General features: G+C 44.7%; 1 protein-coding gene and 1 long non-coding RNA gene across 2 annotated transcripts in view; one reads left to right on the forward strand and one right to left on the reverse strand.

Moving 5' to 3' along the window:
- The window catches only part of Fto (FTO, alpha-ketoglutarate dependent dioxygenase), a 408,263-nt gene that overhangs the window by 8,253 nt on the left and 381,002 nt on the right, over window positions 1-19,008 (reverse strand). The window lies entirely within an intron of this gene.
- On the forward strand, window positions 15,060-18,994 carry LOC102556484 (uncharacterized). The gene is made up of 2 exons (XR_361677.3): window positions 15,060-15,244; window positions 18,619-18,994. It is a non-coding gene; the product is annotated as an uncharacterized LOC102556484 (long non-coding RNA).

A 19,008-nucleotide genomic window follows, 5' to 3' on the forward strand; every position in this document is an offset into this window, starting at 1 on the left:
AAGTGGAAGCCACAGGGCCTCAGAAGTCCCACAGAATCATTCGATCAAAATCTCTTATTTTTCTTTTGCGGTGACAGAATTCAAATAGCCTAGTCCTCATAAGTGTTACGTACACTCTGAGCTAGGTCTCCAGACCTAGATGTTTGATATGAGAGGGGGCTCTTCAAGGGTATGAACACGAGGAAGTGGGGGTCACTGGAGGTCAGTAACTAATATTGCAAATGGAAGGCATTGTGCACTATCTGTGTCGCTACCCCAGCTCTCTGTATCCTCCCATCTCTTCACCTAAGCCGCAGATGGCCCACCTTTCAGCATCCCCGAGGTTTCTTTGTCCGTATTCACAGATGGCTCCGTCACCAGAGCAGCACACAACGTACCTTCTGCACTGAAGGCTTGAGAGACTCTGGGCCGCACCCTCTGCTGTGTCATTCTGGTCTCTCTATCATTGTGTTGGTCCTAAACGCAGTGCCCTAAATGTCCCTCACTGCAGCGTTTACCTTCCTAGCTGCCCCATTATTAAAATTAGCTGTGTGCCTTTGGAGAGCTTCCCAAACCTCTCTGAGGTTATCATTCTTCTGCTATAAACTGTGGATGGCCAGGTACCTGTTCCCTCCCCCGAGAGTTTCTTTTTCCAGAGATTTTATTAATTCATGGGTATGAGTGGTCTGTATGTATGTGTGTATGTATGTATGTGTGCGTGTATGTATGTATGCATATCGTGTGCATGCCTGTTGCTCACTGGGGTCAGAAGAGGGTACCAGATCCTCTGGGCCTAGACTGACAGATGTTGTAAACTGCCATGTGGGGGCTAAGAATGGAATCAGAGTCCTCTGCAAGAGCAACGTGAGTCCTTAACCATTGAGCCATCTCCCAAGCCTCAGGCCTGCCAAGCGGAAGGAGGAGAAGGTGAGCTTACGTGTGACAAGCACTTTGGACAGTCCAAGGCATGGAGGACGTACCAGCAACATTCCCTCTGTGCTGTCTTATGAGCACTGTGTTCTCCTGGACTAAGAGGTTTTGTTTTTCCAAAACATTTCCTCTCAGAGATCCCAAGACCTGTGTGCAGAAGACGCTGTTCAGGCTGAGCCCCACCCCCACCCCTTCTTCATTTGGTTGCCTGACATGGCTCTGGTCAGAGCTTCACTGTTGTGGCCTCACCAAACCCCTTCATGAGCATCAGAGGAAGTGAGACAAAGCTTTTCTGAGCAACTGGAGCCACATTTTCTCGAAGAGAGACCTGGTGCTGCCAGGAAATAAAGCTACAAAGACAGGGCACGGGAGTCAGGGCCTCAGAGGGAAGGTTGTGTGCAGCGATGACAGTCAGCCGCAACTTGGTTTTATTATGGGTGTACACACACACACACACACACACACACACACAGACATACACACACAGACACACACAAACACACACAGACACACACACAGACACACACAAACACACACATACACACACACAGACACACACGCACACACACACAGACACACACGCACACACACAGACACACACAAACACACACATACACACACACTCACACACAGACACACACGCACACACACAGACACACACACACACGCACACACACAGACACACACAAACACACACATACACACACTCACACATAGACACACACACAGACACACACAGACACACAGACACACACACAGACACACACACAAACACACACAGACACACACTCACACACAGACACACACACAGACACACACAGACACACACACACAGACACACACACAGACACACACACAGACACACACATACATACACACTCACACACAGACACACACAGACACACACACAGACACACACAAACACATACACACAGACACACACAAACAAATACACACAGACACACACAAACAAATACACACAGACACACACACAAATACATACACACACATACACATACACACATACACACACAGACACACACATACACACACACAAAAATACACACACAGACACACAAACACAAACACACTCACAGACACACACTCACAAACACACACACAGACACACAGACACAAACACACACAGACACAAACACACACAGACACAAACACACACATACACACAGACACACAAACACACACATACACACACAAACACACACATACACACACTCACACACAGACACACACACAGACACACACAAACACACACATACACACACTCACAGACACACACGCACACACACAGACACACACACGCACACACACAGACACACACAAACACACACATACACACACACTCACAGACACACACGCACACACACATACACACACACTCACACACAGACACACGCGCACACACACAGACACACACACACGCACACACACACAGACACACACAAACACACACATACACACACACTCACACATAGACACACACACACAGACACACACAGACACACATACATACACACACACAGACACACACACAAACACACACATACACACACTCACACACAGACACACACAGACACACAGACACACACACACATACACACACACTCACACACAGACACACACAGACACACACACAGACACACACAAACACATACACACAGACACACACAAACACACACAGACACACACACAAATACATACACACACATACACATACACACAGACACACACTCACACACAGACACACACAGACACACACAAACATACACACACAGACACACAAACACAAACACACTCACAGACACACACACAGACACAAACACACACATACACACAGACACACAAACACACATACACACACTTACACACAGACACACACACATACACACACATGCACACACACATACGCACACACTCACATACAGACACACATACACACACACTCACATACAGACACACATACACACACAGACACACACACATACACACATACACACACACAAACACACACATACATACACAAACACACATACACACACATACACACAGACACACACATACACACACATGCACACACACATACACACACTCACATACAGACACACATACACACACAGACACACACACTCACATACAGTCACACATACACACACAGACACACACACACTCACACAGACACACAGACACACAGACACACACACACACACACACACAGAGAAAGAGAGAAATTGAAAGAAGACCTTGAAGACAGACATTACTGACTGAACAGAGCATGTTACAACAGCTAAGGTCTCAAGAAGAAACAGAGGTGATGCTGCTGGGAAACTTAAAACGTTTAAAAGCAGCTACATGTAAGGGAACTAGTTAAAATCCAGGTAAGACACATATGTGGAATTGCTGACCATCTTGTCTGTCTATCCGAGAAGCTGGGAGGTTTCTAATTTCCAGTTTCCAGCAGACACACAAACAAACAGGAAAACGTGGCCCATTCACTAGAACAAAAGTAATCTTTAGACTCTGGCTCAGAAGAAACAGACATCAGACTTACTAAGTGAAGACTTTAAAACAGGCCTTAAATATGCTCAAAAGACTAAAGGAAAATACAGGCAAGAGGTAAAGAAAATTAGGAAAATAATATGCAAAGACATTATAATGCTAACAAAGAGATGCAAATTATTTTTAAACAATGTGCCAATTTTAAAAATCATTTTACTATTATTTCATGTGTATGGGTGGTTGGGGACATGTATGTGTGCCACTTGCCTGTCTGGTGTCCATGGAAACCAGAAGCGGGTGTTGAGTCCTGGAACTGGAGTTAGAGAAGATTGTGAACCTGAGAATGTGGTTATTGGGAATGAACCTGGGTCCTCAGGAAGAACAACCAGCACTCTTAACCACTGAGCCATCTCTCTGGCCCACAAGTTATTTTTTTAAATGAACGAAATTTGCAGTCAAAAAGTAAATGAATCAAAACTTTCCCTGGAAGAATTCAACAGCTGACTCAGGCAGGCAGAAGAAATAACAGAACTGGTTGGGGATTTAGCTCAGTGGTAGAGCGCTTGCCTAGGAAGCTCAAGGCCCTGGGTTCGGTCCCCAGCTCTGAAAAAAAGAACCAAAAAAAAAAAAAAAGAAAAAGAAAAAAAGAAATAACAGAACTGAAACAAAAGCATTTTAAGTTACCAGATCTGTAGGGAAAAAAAAAAAAAAAAGGTAAACAGAGCCCAGTGTGCTCATAGATACTTTCAAGAAAACTATGCATCATGGGGGTTCTAGAAAGAGACAGGGGCAGGGGGGAGGAACAGAGACATCATCCTAAAAGAATAATGGTCAAATTTCCTCAAATTTGCGGAAAAATATGAATTTAAACATCCAAAATCTTATTATCCAAATAGGCTACATGCATATTAATTCAAAAGCAAGACTCATGAGGATTTTTTTCTCTAAGCACATACTTGGATCTAGGACAACTTGGACTTGACTGAGCAATTAGCTGCAAGTATTTATCTTGGAACCAGAAATCTGCTTAGTGGAAGTGATTCTGTAAGACAGAACACGATGCAGCCGTTACGTGATGTCAGGGGTGTATGGACCATATAAGAGAGGAGGATCATAAATATCACTTGCAGCCTTGCTCTCATTACACATTTTAACATAGCTGGGAAGAGATTGCAACAAACTCAGGAAGCAAGCAAGACCCGAACAGATTAAGAATGAACTTTCTTCTTAATAAATGAGATTAGGAATTCCCCCCTTTCTTTTCGCTTCTGTGTAAAAGTTATGCCTTCTGTAATAACATCTTAAAATAGACTTAGAAACTAGTAACCTTCCAAGAAAGCATCAGAGAAAGACGTGAACTGAGGTGTATGAACAGTGGTCAGCATCCCGTGGCTCTTCTTCACTCAGGAGCCTGGTTCTCTTGTCCACCACCGACCTTGCGGAAGTTTCAGGGTGTTGTTCCTTCAGGTTTGTTAGCAGATCTAGGGATAATTTCTAGGCTGAGGTGAAATTTCATCATTCAGTTGACTCCCTAGTGACACTTCCTGCCAAGCCACACTAAACGTTTCTGCTTCGACATTAAACCTCCACAGGCATCTTACCAGCAAATGAGGAAGCTGCTTGTTCCCTCAGCACTCTTTCACTGGTCACAAGCACAGAACAAGCATTGGGATGACCAAACATCTACAGGAAGCTCAACTTTCCGGACTGATGCAATGGCTGGACCGGTAAGGGCATCCGCTGGCAAACCTGAGTTCAATTCCTGGGACCTACATGGACTGAGAATATCTCCTTAAGTTCTCCTGTGACCTCCACGTGTTTGCTGTAGTGTACACACACACACACACACACACACACACACACACACAGTTTGTCAATCAATCAATCAGTCAATCACCCAGTGGCAAAGGAAAGCTCGACTTTCTTTTTTTTTTTTTTTTTTTTTTTTTTTTTTTATTAACTTGAGTATTTCTTATATACATTTCAAGTGTTATTCCCTTTCCCGGTTTCCGGACAAACATCACCCTCCCCCCTCCCCTTCCTTATGGGTGTTCCCCTCCCAAACCTCCCCCCATTGCCACCCTCCCCGCATAGTCTAGTTCACTGGGGGTTCAGTCTTAGCAGGACCCAGGGCTTCCCCTTCCACTGGTGCTCTTACTAGGATATTCATTGCTACCTATGGGGACAGAGTCCAGGGTCAGTCCATGTATAGCCTTTAGGTAGTGGCTTAGTCCCTGGAAGCTCTGGTTGCTTGACATTGTTGTACTTTTGGGGTCTCGAGCACCTTCAAGCTCTTCCAGTTCTTTCTCTGATTCCTTCAACGGGGGACCTATTCTCAGTTCAGTGGTTTGCTGCTGGCATTCGCCTCTGTATTTGCTGTATTCTGGCTGTGTCTCTCAGGAGCGATCTACATCCGGCTCCTGTCGGTCTGCACTTCTTTGCTTCATCCATTTTGTCTAATTGGGTGGCTGTATATGTATGGGCCACCTGTGGGGCAGGCTCTGAATGGGTGTTCCTTCAGTCTCTGTTTTAATCTTTGCCTCTCCCTTCCCTGCCAAGGGTATTCTTTTTCCTCATTTAAAGAAGGAGTGAAGCATTCACATTTTGATCATCCGTCTTGAGTTTCTTTTGTTCTAGGGATCTGGGTAATTCAAGCATTTGGGCTAATAGCCACTTATCAATGAGTGCATACCATGTATGTCTTTCTGTGAGTGGGTTAGCTCACTCAGGATGATATTTTCCAGTTCCAACCATTTGCCTACGAATTTCATAAACTCGTTGTTTTTGATAGCTGAGTAATATTCCATTGTGTAGATGTACCACATTTTCTGTATCCATTCCTCTGTTGAAGGGCATCTGGGTTCTTTCCAGTTTCTGGCTATTATAAATAAGGCTGCGATGAACATAGTGGAGCACGTGTCTCTTTTATATGTTGAGGCATCTTTTGGGTATATGCCCAAGAGAGGTATGGCTGGATCCTCAGGCAGTTCAATGTCCAATTTTCTGAGGAACCTCCAGACTGATTTCCAGAATGGTTTTACCAGTCTGCAATCCCACCAACAATGGAGGAGTGTTCCTCTTTCTCCACATCCTCGCCAGCATCTGCTGTCACCTGAGTTTTTGATCTTAGCCATTCTCACTGGTGTGAGGTGAAATCTCAGGGTTGTTTTGATTTGCATTTCCCTTATGACTAAAGATGTTGAACATTTCTTTAGGTGTTTCTCAGCCATTCGGCATTCCTCAGCTGTGAATTCTTTGTTTAGCTCTGAACCCCATTTTTTAATAGGGTTATTTGTTTCCCTGCGGTCTAACTTCTTGAGTTCTTTGTATATTTTGGATATAAGGCCTCTATCTGTTATAGGATTGGTAAAGATCTTTTCCCAATCTGTTGGTTGCCGTTTTGTCCTAACCACAGTGTCCTTTGCCTTACAGAAGCTTTGCAGTTTTATGAGATCCCATTTGTCGATTCTTGATCTTAGAGCATAAGCCATTGGTGTTTTGTTCAGGAAATTTTTTCCAGTGCCCATGTGTTCCAGATGCTTCCCTAGTTTTTCTTCTATTAGTTTGAGTGTGTCTGGTTTGATGTGGAGGTCCTTGATCCACTTGGACTTAAGCTTTGTACAGGGTGATAAGGATGGATCGATCTGCATTCTTCTACATGTTGCCCTCCAGTTGAACCAGCACCATTTGCTGAAAATGCTATCTTTTTTCCATTGGATGGTTTTGGCTCCTTTGTCAAAAATCAAGTGACCATAGGTGTGTGGGTTCATTTCTGGGTCTTCAATTCTATTCCATTGGTCTATCTGTCTGTCTCTGTACCAATACCATGCAGTTTTTATCACTATTGCTCTGTAATACTGCTTGAGTTCAGGGATAGTGATTCCCCCTGAAGTCCTCTTATTGTTGAGGATAGCTTTAGCTATCCTGGGTTTTTTGTTATTCCAGATGAATTTGCAAATTGTTCTGTCTAACTCTTTGAAGAATTGGATTGGTATTTTGATGGGGATTGCATTGAATCTGTAGATTGCTTTTGGTAAAATGGCCATTTTTACTATATTAATCCTGCCAATCCATGAGCATGGGAGATCTTTCCATCTTCTGAGGTCTTCTTCAATTTCTTTCCTCAGTGTCTTGAAGTTCTTATTGTACAGATCTTTTACTTGCTTGGTTAAAGTCACACCGAGGTACTTTATATTATTTGGGTCTATTATGAAGGGTGTCGTTTCCCTAATTTCTTTCTCGGCTTGTTTCTCTTTTGTATAGAGGAAGGCAACTGATTTATTTGAGTTAATTTTATACCCAGCCACTTTGCTGAAGTTGTTTATCAGCTTTAGTAGTTCTCTGGTGGAACTTTTGGGATCACTTAAATATACTATCATGTCGTCTGCAAATAGTGATATTTTGACCTCTTCTTTTCCGATCTGTATCCCCTTGATCTCCTTTTGTTGTCTGATTGCTCTGGCTAGAACTTCAAGAACTATATTGAATAAGTAGGGAGAGAGTGGGCAGCCTTGTCTAGTCCCTGATTTTAGTGGGATTGCTTCAAGTTTCTCTCCATTTAGTTTAATGTTAGCAACTGGTTTGCTGTATATGGCTTTTACTATGTTTAGGTATGGGCCTTGAATACCTATTCTTTCCAGGACTTTTATCATGAAGGGGTGTTGAATTTTGTCAAATGCTTTCTCAGCATCTAATGAAATGATCATGTGGTTCTGTTCTTTCAGTTTGTTTATATGATGGATCACGTTGATGGTTTTCCTTATATTAAACCATCCCTGCATGCCTGGGATGAAGCCTACTTGATCATGGTGGATGATTGTTTTGATGTGCTCTTGAATTCGGTTTGCCAGAATTTTATTGAGTATTTTTGCGTCGATATTCATAAGGGAAATTGGTCTGAAGTTCTCTTTCTTTGTTGGGTCTTTGTGTGGTTTAGGTATAAGAGTAATTGTGGCTTCATAGAAGGAATTCGGTAGGGCTCCATCTGTTTCAATTTTGTGGAATAGTTTGGATAATATTGGTATAAGGTCTTCTATGAAGGTTTGATAGAATTCTGCACTAAACCCGTCTGGACCTGGGCTCTTTTTGGTTGGGAGACCTTTAATGACTGCTTCTATTTCCTTAGGAGTTATGGGGTTGTTTAACTGGTTTATCTGTTCCTGATTTAACTTCGATACCTGGTATCTGTCTAGGAAATTGTCCATTTCCTGAAGATTTTCAAGTTTTGTTGAATATAGGTTTTTATAGTAAGATCTGATGATTTTTTGAATTTCCTCTGAATCTGTAGTTATGTCTCCCTTTTCATTTCTGATTTTGTTAATTTGGACGCACTCTCTGTGTCCTCTCGTTAGTCTGGCTAAGGGTTTATCTATCTTGTTGATTTTCTCAAAGAACCAACTTTTGGTTCTGTTGATTCTTTCTATGGTCCTTTTTGTTTCTACTTGGTTGATTTCAGCTCTGAGTTTGATTATTTCCTGCCTTCTACTCCTCCTGGGTGTGTTTGCTTCTTTTTGTTCTAGAGCTTTTAGGTGTGCTGTCAAGCTGCTGACATATGCTCTTTCCTGTTTCTTTCTGCAGGCACTCAGCGCTATGAGTTTTCCTCTTAGCACAGCTTTCATTGTGTCCCATAAGTTTGGGTATGTTGTATCTTCATTTTCATTAAATTCTAAAAAGTTTTTAATTTCTTTCTTTATTTCTTCCTTGACCAGGTTATCATTGAGTAGAGCATTGTTCAATTTCCACGTATATGTGGGCATTCTTCCCTTACTGTTATTGAAGACCAGTTTTAGGCCGTGGTGGTCCGATAGCACGCATGGGATTATTTCTATCTTTCTGTACCTGTTGAGGCCCGTTTTTTGACCAATTATATGGTCAATTTTGGAGAAAGTACCATGAGGAGGTGAGAAGAAGGTATATCCTTTTGCTTTAGGATAGAATGTTCTATAAATATCCGTTAAGTCCATTTGGCTCATGACTTCTCTTAGTCTGTCGACATCACTGTTTAATTTCTGTTTCCATGATCTGTCCATTGATGAGAGTGGGGTGTTGAAATCTCCCACTATTATTGTGTGAGGTGCAATGTGTGTTTTGAGCTTTAGTAAGGTTTCTTTTACATATGTAGGTGCCCTTGTATTTGGGGCATAGATATTTAGGATTGAGACTTCATCTTGGTGGATTTTTCCTTTGATGAATATGAAGTGTCCTTCCTTATCTTTTTTGATGACTTTTAGTTGAAAATTGATTTTATTTGATATTAGAATGGCTACTCCAGCTTTCTTCTTCTGACCATTTGCTTGGAAAATTGTTTTCCAGCCTTTCACTCTGAGGTAATGTCTGTCTTTGTCTCTGAGGTGTGTTTCCTGTAGGCAGCAGAATGCAGGGACCTCGTTGCGTATCCAGTTTGTTAATCTATGTCTTTTTATTGGGGAGTTGAGGCCATTGATATTGAGAGATATTAAGGAATAGTGATTATTGCTTTCCGTTATATTCATATTTGGAAGTGAGGTTATGATTGTGTGCTTTCATTCTCTTTGTTTTGTTGCCAAGATGATTAGTTTCTTGCTTCTAGGGTATAGCTTGCCTCCTTATGTTGGGCTTTACCCTTTATTATCCTTTGTAGTGCTGGATTTGTAGAAAGATATTGTGTAAATTTGGTTTTGTCATGGAATATCTTGGTTTCTCCATCTATGTTAATTGAGAGTTTTGCAGGATACAGTAACCTGGGCTGGCATTTGTGTTCTCTTAGGGTCTGTATGACATCTGTCCAGGATCTTCTGGCCTTCATAGTTTCTGGCGAAAAGTCTGGTGTGATTCTGATAGGTCTGCCTTTATATGTTACTTGACCTTTTTCCCTTACTGCTTTTAATATTCTTTCTTTATTTTGTGCGTTTGGTGTTTTGACAATTATGTGACGGGAGGTGTTTCTTTTCTGGTCCAATCTATTTGGAGTTCTGTAGGCTTCTTGTATGCCTATGGGTATCTCTTTTTTTAGGTTAGGGAAGTTTTCTTCTATGATTTTGTTGAAGATATTTACTGGTCCTTTGAGCTGGGAGTCTTCACTCTCTTCTATACCTATTATCCTTAGGTTTGATCTTCTCATTGAGTCCTGGATTTCCTGTATGTTTTGGACCAGTAGCTTTTTCCGCTTTACATTATCTTTGACAGTTGAGTCAATGATTTCTATGGAATCTTCTGCTCCCGAGATTCTCTCTTCCATCTCTTGAATTCTGTTGGTGAAAAGCTCGACTTTCTTAATTCTGAGTCTGTCAAAGTGTCTTGGTGATTTTCCCCCTTAATTTCCGGAATTTCATCGTTCGCCATTTCTTCCAAGGAGCGATTGGAACTTAGATACAAGCAGGAACTATAAGCCAGCCTCCCCAGTTTTGCAAAATCCAAATGCAAAAGTCATAAGATAAAATGGACGGTGCTCATTATCTGGCCCTGAGTGTTTCACAAGGTTGAGGCCCTGACATAGAGTTCTTCTTGATGCAGCCAGACACAGATGCTGTGTGAAGCGAAGTTTACTTCTTAGGATTGCAGGCCAAGCTGTTTCCAACCCAGAGAAGCTGCTGGCGCTGTGACCTTTGACCTATGCAAATATGCAAGGATGAAGTTTTTGCTAGGGAAGGGTTTCAGATGGATAAACTTGGTGCACTGGCTGCTGTTAAAATCAGGACAAGTCTTGGGCAGTGGACATATCTCAGAAGTAGTGTTTGCCTTGTAGATGTGAGGTGAGGGTTTGTTCCTCAGAGCTACCAAAATAGAGGAGTAAATCTTACCACAACTCCAGGAGTGCTTTGCCATTGAGAATCAAAATTCCATGCCACGGGAGAGCCACGAGTACACAAGAGATGCCAAATCAATGACACCATTAGCTTGGGTCAGGCATACGGTTCAAGTCCTTTTCTGCCACAGACTCTAAATTTTCCAGAGGCTCCAGTAGCTCCAGATAGGGAAGAACCAATCCCAGCAACAGCAGGGAGGAGATTTGCCCTGGGCCCCAAGTCCTTCTAGAAAACTGTTCATTCTGCAGGAAGCAAAAGCCAACTGGTAGGCCTGTGGCCAACCGAGTGACACCGAGAGACTGGGGGTGAGGAAAGAAGTGAGTATATGGGGACAGAATGCAGTCACACACAAAGTAAAGCCAGAGGAATGACCATCTCTGAGCAATGGACTCCACTTCTATGACCCAGGAGTACACCCAAGCAATGGACTCCACTGTGGCAAGGGCGAAGTTTTTTTGTTTTTTTTGGGGGGGGGGGTTCTTTGTTTTGTTGTTTTGTTTTTTGGGGTGTTTTTATTTGTTTGTTTGTTTGTTTGTTTGTTTTTGCTATCTCTTCCCATTCCCCATCTTGTCCAAACCCCTCTCACAGACACATTCCAGACCATCTCATTATTAAATATCAACAGAAATTTGCTAGTTCACAGTCTGCAAAATGAGACACTGAAGCTTCAGGGTCAGGAAGCACGTCTGGGACGCTCTCAAGGACCTTAGTGTCCGTACTTTCGATGCTGTCCTCTCCCGGTGCCTGCGTCCATCCCACCCACTTTCTGATCTTACTCGTTTTTGAAGGAGTGGAGCAGAGTCTCTCGAGGAGGACTTGCCCCTTGGAGGAGTCAGACTGTGAACCTGACGGTTCTTTGGGTTGGGTGTGATAAGCACAGAAGGAAGACGCCAGCTCACATAATCGAACGTTAGAGATCTAGTTCTTAATGGCTTCAGGCATGGCTGGATCAGGCTCTGATGTTAGTCTCAGCCCCTCTTCTTCTCCACACCCGAACTCTGTTTGCACTGGATCACTTTGATTTTTCAGGCACGGTCTTTCCCTGCGATGTGCCTGGAAGTTCTAAAAGCGAGGAGTGTCTACCTAAAAGGAAAGCATCCTAAACTCACCCCTAAACATTCACACAAGTCCCAGTACCAATGGCTGTGGTCAGAGTGATGGGATAGTGGCCCACACCGGGAGACAAATGGAATCTATTGGTAAGGAAGATTTGTCCTCCCAGGGAGACTGGAATCCTCTGCAGCAGGAGACCAAGGATGGCTAGGCACAAACGCCAGCCGCTGCACACACCTTCCTCTTTGAAAGAAGGAAAATCAAGAAAAAAGGGAGCTCCAGATGCCCAGGCAGACACTGAGGGCAGAATGCCCTCAAGCACTGCCACAATGCTGGCCTGGAGAGGTGAAATGGAAGGATGCAGGATCAAAGATCCCAACAGTTTAGGGTTATGTGAAGATTTATTTATTTGGTTTTGCTGTTTGTTTGTTTGTTTGTTTATTCCTAGGAAACTAAGCTCTTAGGACTTCCGGAAGGGAACATGGCCAACTGAAATCCACAGGGGGAAAGGAAACATGGGGCACCAGAGGGACAGGTGAGGAATTGGGAAGCTAGCCTTTCCTTCTTAAACGCTTAACGAAATGTTTGAGACCTAAGACAAAATTTACTCACTGGCACTGAACTATGAGAAGAAAAACACAGCACAGAAACTAATGGCGTTTAATTGAATGTCAGAATGCCTGGGGATCGTCATAGTTTATCAGGTGCATGGATGGCTCTGCTTACTATGCCTCCCCAATTCCCATTACACTGGGAAGTAATTGTAACAGTAAATACTGCTCCTTTTGCAGGCTTCCAAAGTTCACTGATGGTCACTGGGGGGTGGGGGTGGGGAGGAGCAGTCTTAGCATTGCATGCAGACGTACCCATAGCCAGATCAAAGCCAAAAGGATTCCTTAAAACCTTCCCAACCGCCATACTGAAAACCAGAGGCAGGTGTACCACCGTTGAGAAGGAGAGCTTTGAGAGTCGGGGTACCTGGATCTCTGTGGACACATTGGAGCCAGGAGGCCACAGCCACAGGCCACCATCCCCCAGTCAGTTCCTTCTTCCCAGCGCCTTCTTGGCTGAGCCCCCACCCCTCTTTTAAACCTCTATCGTGGCAACCGCCCCAGGGCCAGACCCCTAATTACCGGCTTCTTCTAAGTGCCAGGGGGGAAAAAAAAGCCTTCACCAACCCTGCCCCCTCCCCAGCACAGGCCCAGGGGGTCAGGCAGGTTCAAAAGGTGAAATAAATGAATCTTTACACATTATAAGGGCCCAAGCAACATTCTCTGTGGCATTAGGGCCCTGAAACAGCAGCAAGTAAAAGCAGGTGTGTTGGGCGCCCTGTCAGCTAACAACACTGATAAGCCCGCCGTGCCTGGTTCTGCTTCATTTCAAACAGACTGCTACAGAAAGGAGGGGAAAGCCGGAGCAGAAATAATTGCTGGAGCTTCCAGTGAGCAGAGGGAGCCTGCAGGCAGAGATCAGCGGGCCTGATTTCACCCCCCTCCCTTTATTTCTATAACCTTAAATGTTCTGCTATTATAGAAGTCATCATGTCAGCTCTCCCCGGCCTCTCCGGCTGCCCATTTTCAAATTGTATCAATTGGTAAGGCTTTTGGGCTGAGGGATTTCCATCTTGATTTCTGGTTTCTAGGCTTTAAAGATAAAGCGACTCCCCCCACCCAACCCCAATCTGATTCATCAGGATATGCTGTCCTGAGCATGCGTCTAGATCAGATCCCCCCACCCCTATGAACTGCCTAGAAACCAGGCAAGGCGTGGGTGGATCTTTCTTTCTGTTTATTTTTTTTCTCTCCCTCCTTCCAAATGACTGGTAATAAAGCAAATAATACTTGCTACAGAGCTTCTGTTGACATAACTAAAGGGGAGTCTGAGATTTTGTCCTTCCTGGGGATGGGGTCGTTTATTGGTTTGTGACCTTGGGCCTTTCAACCAGGAAAATCAGGTGTGCTTGCCTCATGTGGGCCTGTTCGAGCAAACACTTACGTGCTTTACTTTGCATTGTTTGAGACATTGTCTCACCATACTGCCCAGGCTGGTCTTGAACTCGTAATCCTCCTGCCTCAGCCTCCATAATGCTTTGCACTATGTAGAACAGACAGTTGACAGGCAAAGTGTAGGAAGGTCTGGGAAACAGGTTTTGTTGCCCTTTCATAGCCAAGGGTGACAGTAAAAAGCACACTAAAGAGACACATTCACGGGCCTTTGGCAGGCACACAGGGGTGATCAGGCAAACCAGAGGAACGTGAGCAGACTGGCTTGTGTAACTGCCTAGGAATTCGTCACCCAGAGACTTGGTCATGTTAAAAAGGAAAAGGAAGACGCGCCATCATCCATTGGGCTCACCAGGGCATCTGGCAGTCACCAAGGACGTCCACAATAAGTCAGAAAAGTGACTAAGCCATACACAGAGAGAGACTCCTGTGCCAACACCAACTCTCTTTGGGGTAGGTGGGAGCGGCTGGAGGTGAGTTAGAGACGAGAAAAAGCATGAGGAAGAGTGGGGACCATGGGTCAGAGATGGGCTATGTGGCCAAGCGCAGGTAGAAATCAACCAGACACCTGCACTACCACTGAGGACTTGGGGGTGGAGGTGGGAGTGAGAGGAGAAGGAGTATGAGACCCCATCTACAGGGAAGAGCACAAAGATGGCAGCCGGTCCCCTCAGTCCCTTCCTTAATTCCTTCTAGTTAATGTAAGTGTACAGGAGGGGAAGGGAGGGAGAAGTGGGAGAGAGAGAGAGAGAGAGAGAGAGAGAGAGAGAGAGAGAGAGAGAGAGAGAGAAGAAATGCTAATTGAGCCAGGGACACTGACAGATCTAACAGAAAGTGTCTTCATTGGGAAATTGCCATCTGAAGCCTCCTTGTTCCTTCAGAAACCAGGAGGAGAGAGAGAGTCAGAGGGAGCCTGACAGGAAGTGAGGATTCGAGACTTCAAACACAAACATTATGAGAAACAAGCAACATCTGCAAACAGTAAGTACTTATTTATATTTTATGGAGTGTGTGCTTGGGATTCTGACAGGTTTTTAAACAGAGACCATATTAAGCCCATTCAAAGGCGAGAATGTCCCTTTTAAAAATGCATTACCCCGCTGCTCGGGCAGGCAGGCTGGCTGCTGGCCTCAGGTGAGCCCTGACCCCTGCCGACCTGGTCTAACAAAACACACATGCAGGTTTGCAAGGGGGGGCCGTTTAGTGCTTCTCTCTCAAGGTCATCTCAGGCGGGTGCTGGAAGGTTAGTATGCAGCTAGCTTTTCCCTCGGCTGACAGAGGCGCTTTGAACTTTTCCCTTCTGAACAAATAGGAAAGGGAACCTCAAGGAAACGAATGCCGAGAATCTGAGGGGAGAAGCCTTCCACAGCCGAATAAGCTGTAAATAAATAAGTAAATAAATAAATAAGTGGCCATCCTTGTCCCCAACAAATGAAAGACGCCCCTCCTAGGTTTCCAGGGGCTTTGTGCATTTGCTGCATGTGAGAAACTTTAAAATAAAAACAACAGAATAAACCTTCTCTTTCTTCCCCCCTCCGAAGGATGAACCCTTTATTTTTGACAACAAATCCGAGATGGCTGGCAGGTACCGTGTGCTCTGTTCCATGAAATATTTAGTAAAGCAGTAACGACTCCCTGGACAGCTTAAGAAAACCACGATTATATTCAGAGAGAAAGCCATGAGCAAACAGAGCGGGCAAAACACAAAGGAAGATAAGGGAGGAGCTTTCAACAGGACTTCCTGTCCAATAAGGCAACCAGGCTTGATCCATATGTTTTGAGAAAAATCAAAGTGTCAGAACTATCCAAAATGTCAATAGCTCCGGTAAGGAATATTGTCTAACATTTTCTATTACACCGTTCAAGAATTTGCCTCGCAGCACAATTTGGAAGAAAAAACTCTTTCATTTCAAAAACCCTCAAAGAAAAAGAAGGAAGGAGGAGGTGGGAAGAGGCGAACAAGGCTCGTTTGAGGGGGGTGTAACATGATCGCGCTCCGGGCTCCCAACCGTCCTGAAAGCGGGCTGATGAAAGTGGCTCTCCTCCACACCTCTCTGGAGTTCTCTCCTTTCTTTCCAGACACTCTTACTGAGGCACTTCCTGGACAGTGGAGTAGAACGGAGCAGGCTTCGTGCATCGGGCAACCTGAGGCGCAAGCCCTCGGCAGGCTTAATATTGTGCTGAGTAAATGACTTAAGGGATGAGCGAAGGAAGATTCCACTCATCTCGCTGGATGCCGGGTACCCGATCGCGGGGTGACCCACTTCGGAAAGGCCTTGCAAGGCAGCAGAGGGACTCCCCGTGCGAACAATCTGCCGCTGCTTTGGCAAAATGTAAACAAAACCCACCCCGCTTTCCCCCTGGGACCGGCCTGGCCTGTATCTGGTTTGACAGAACTTTCTGGCTGTGCTGCTTCTGATTGCCTCTGCCACATCCTGGAAATTCTAGAGGGACAGACCATGCAGGAGCTGCTGTCTGTGCCTGGTGGAATCCTAAACAGAATGAAACAGGCCCCCAACAATCAATATCACCGGCAAATTAATCTCCGAAAATAAATTGGTGTGCATGTCAAGGCTGTTCCAAGTCCCCAGAATAATTGTGTCAAGGAAGTTGAGGTCTTCGCACCAATTCTGTGGCATTTTTTTTTTCTCCTGAGCAGTGGCAGCAGCATTTGAGGAGGCAGGGACGAGGCTCAGAGAGTCAGTGTCGTCGTCGTCGTCGTCCCCCCCCACCCCCGTGACCTTGACCTCCATCATTGCTTAAGACTCCGAATGTTAAGTCATCCACCCTTCTGACGGGAAGAGAGAGGAGGCAGTAGTTGTCTATGCTGCCCAAACCCAGAAATCATTGGAAGTTCACTCTCAGCAATATATTGATTCTCAATATCAGAATTTGGGTTCGTTTGCCTTTAAGGAACAGAAAGGGCACAGGGTATTTTTGTGACTTCCCCAAAATTCCTAAAGTTGTTTGAAAGGAGGCCAAAGGAAAGTGCTCTACACCAATATGGACCCCTATATACTGTCTGATGAACACCACCCCCACAGGCAGCCTTCTGCTGTGAAGTCTCTGGCCCCTCCCCTCTCCTGCCATCCAGCTCTGAGGGATTAGCATGTGGAAAGCAGTGGGAGACCAGCTATTGGGCTGAGATTCTGTTCCCACTGATCTGGGGTCCGAGCCACCTGGGAATCTCAGAGGAAAGATTCTTCCCCACCCCAGGAGCAGTATGTCGTGTAGGAGGCAGGAATCAGGAGTCACCAGAGTATAGTTGTCATTAGTATGTAAATTTTAAAAGCTCGGTCAAAAATATCAATACCTCCCACTTAATTTATTACTATATAAAGATGGATGGCGTCGAAGCATATCATCGATTTTCAGAGCTCTTAAAAAAATGGTGAGGAAGAAAATAGTCAAAGACAACACAAAACGCCGTGTCTCCAAATTAATCACGGTGCTTTTTAAACACACACACACACACACACACACACACACACACACACACACACACACGCAAATGCACTGTACAGCAGCCTGCATGGTTCAATCTTATTTGATTGCCTTTTCTGAAAATGGAGCAATGGCGCGGGGCATTTATGTAAAGAGCTCTCCCTTGGAATGGATTAGCCGGAGCACGGTAGCATTTTTACTGTATCGACAGCAGACTCTTAGACAGCCACACGCCAGCCTGGCTCTTGAGAGGAAATCGAAGTGGATGCACTCCTTTGGCAGAGCCAGGGAGGTTAACCTGTCAGTCCCCAGTCCTCAGGCTGCCTGGCGTTCACTGGCCAGCCGGAAGCCAGGCTGACTCCTCTCAGTCTTTGAAGCAGTAACGTTGTCATCCTCCTGTTTATGGAAGGGTTAGAAGAGATACTCGTGATCGTGGAACCCATAAGCAGTTTCATCACCGTGTCCTGGAAAAAACCCGTAACCTGGGAATTCCATGTGTGTCTGAAATGACGAGGAAATCAGGGGCCTGATCATTCTCTGTGCTGCTAAAGGGTCACTTCCCTGCACTTGACATTTTGAGATGTTTGCATTTATATGGAGGGGGGCTGGAGAGAAGAGATTTTTGAAGAGGTGTGGGGGGGGAGAAAACAATAAAGGTGCAGTTGGTGAGAAAATCTCCCACCTCAGTGCTTGCTCTGCCTGGTTTTTGTTTGGATTCTCGAGTGTTTTGGCTCTGTGTCTTTTGAATAAACAGCCACCCGGTTAAAAGCAGACGAATGAAAGAACATTGGGGTGAAGCAGATGCAGCCTGGAGAAACACTGCAAATTCTTATACTTCCTAGAGCACCCAAAGAGGAAAAATACTTGTATTCCATAGCAGTAAACCCAAGATATCTGTCTCCTCTTCCCAGAGTTCCGGGTCCTACCTCAAACCTCCTCAAGAGATGGTGGAATGATGGGCAATGGCTGTGGGTTTGCCATGGTCTCTGTGGAAACTTCTCTTCTTATAAAGATGTGCCGCCTGTCATCAGCCTACGAGCCACAAGCAACTCTTCAGCTTCATTACACCGGAAATATGCAGCTGGAGGATGCCTTCTGCCCTGAGAACAGGGTTCCTGCCATCAGACCGAAGCCTCTGAATCGCCCAACCACTTCCACTGTAGTGAGCAGTAGCATACCTTCCTCCTTGCTTTGTTTATGAAAACGTGCATCAACTTACTGGATGTCTTCTTGCTATAATTGGATTTAATTCATTATCTTTCCTTTCAATAAAATCACGGGAAAACACAGGGCTGTAAAAG

The sequence above is a fragment of the Rattus norvegicus genome, chromosome 19, assembly GCF_036323735.1.
Source record: "Rattus norvegicus strain BN/NHsdMcwi chromosome 19, GRCr8, whole genome shotgun sequence".
Taxonomy (NCBI): Eukaryota; Metazoa; Chordata; class Mammalia; order Rodentia; family Muridae; genus Rattus; species Rattus norvegicus.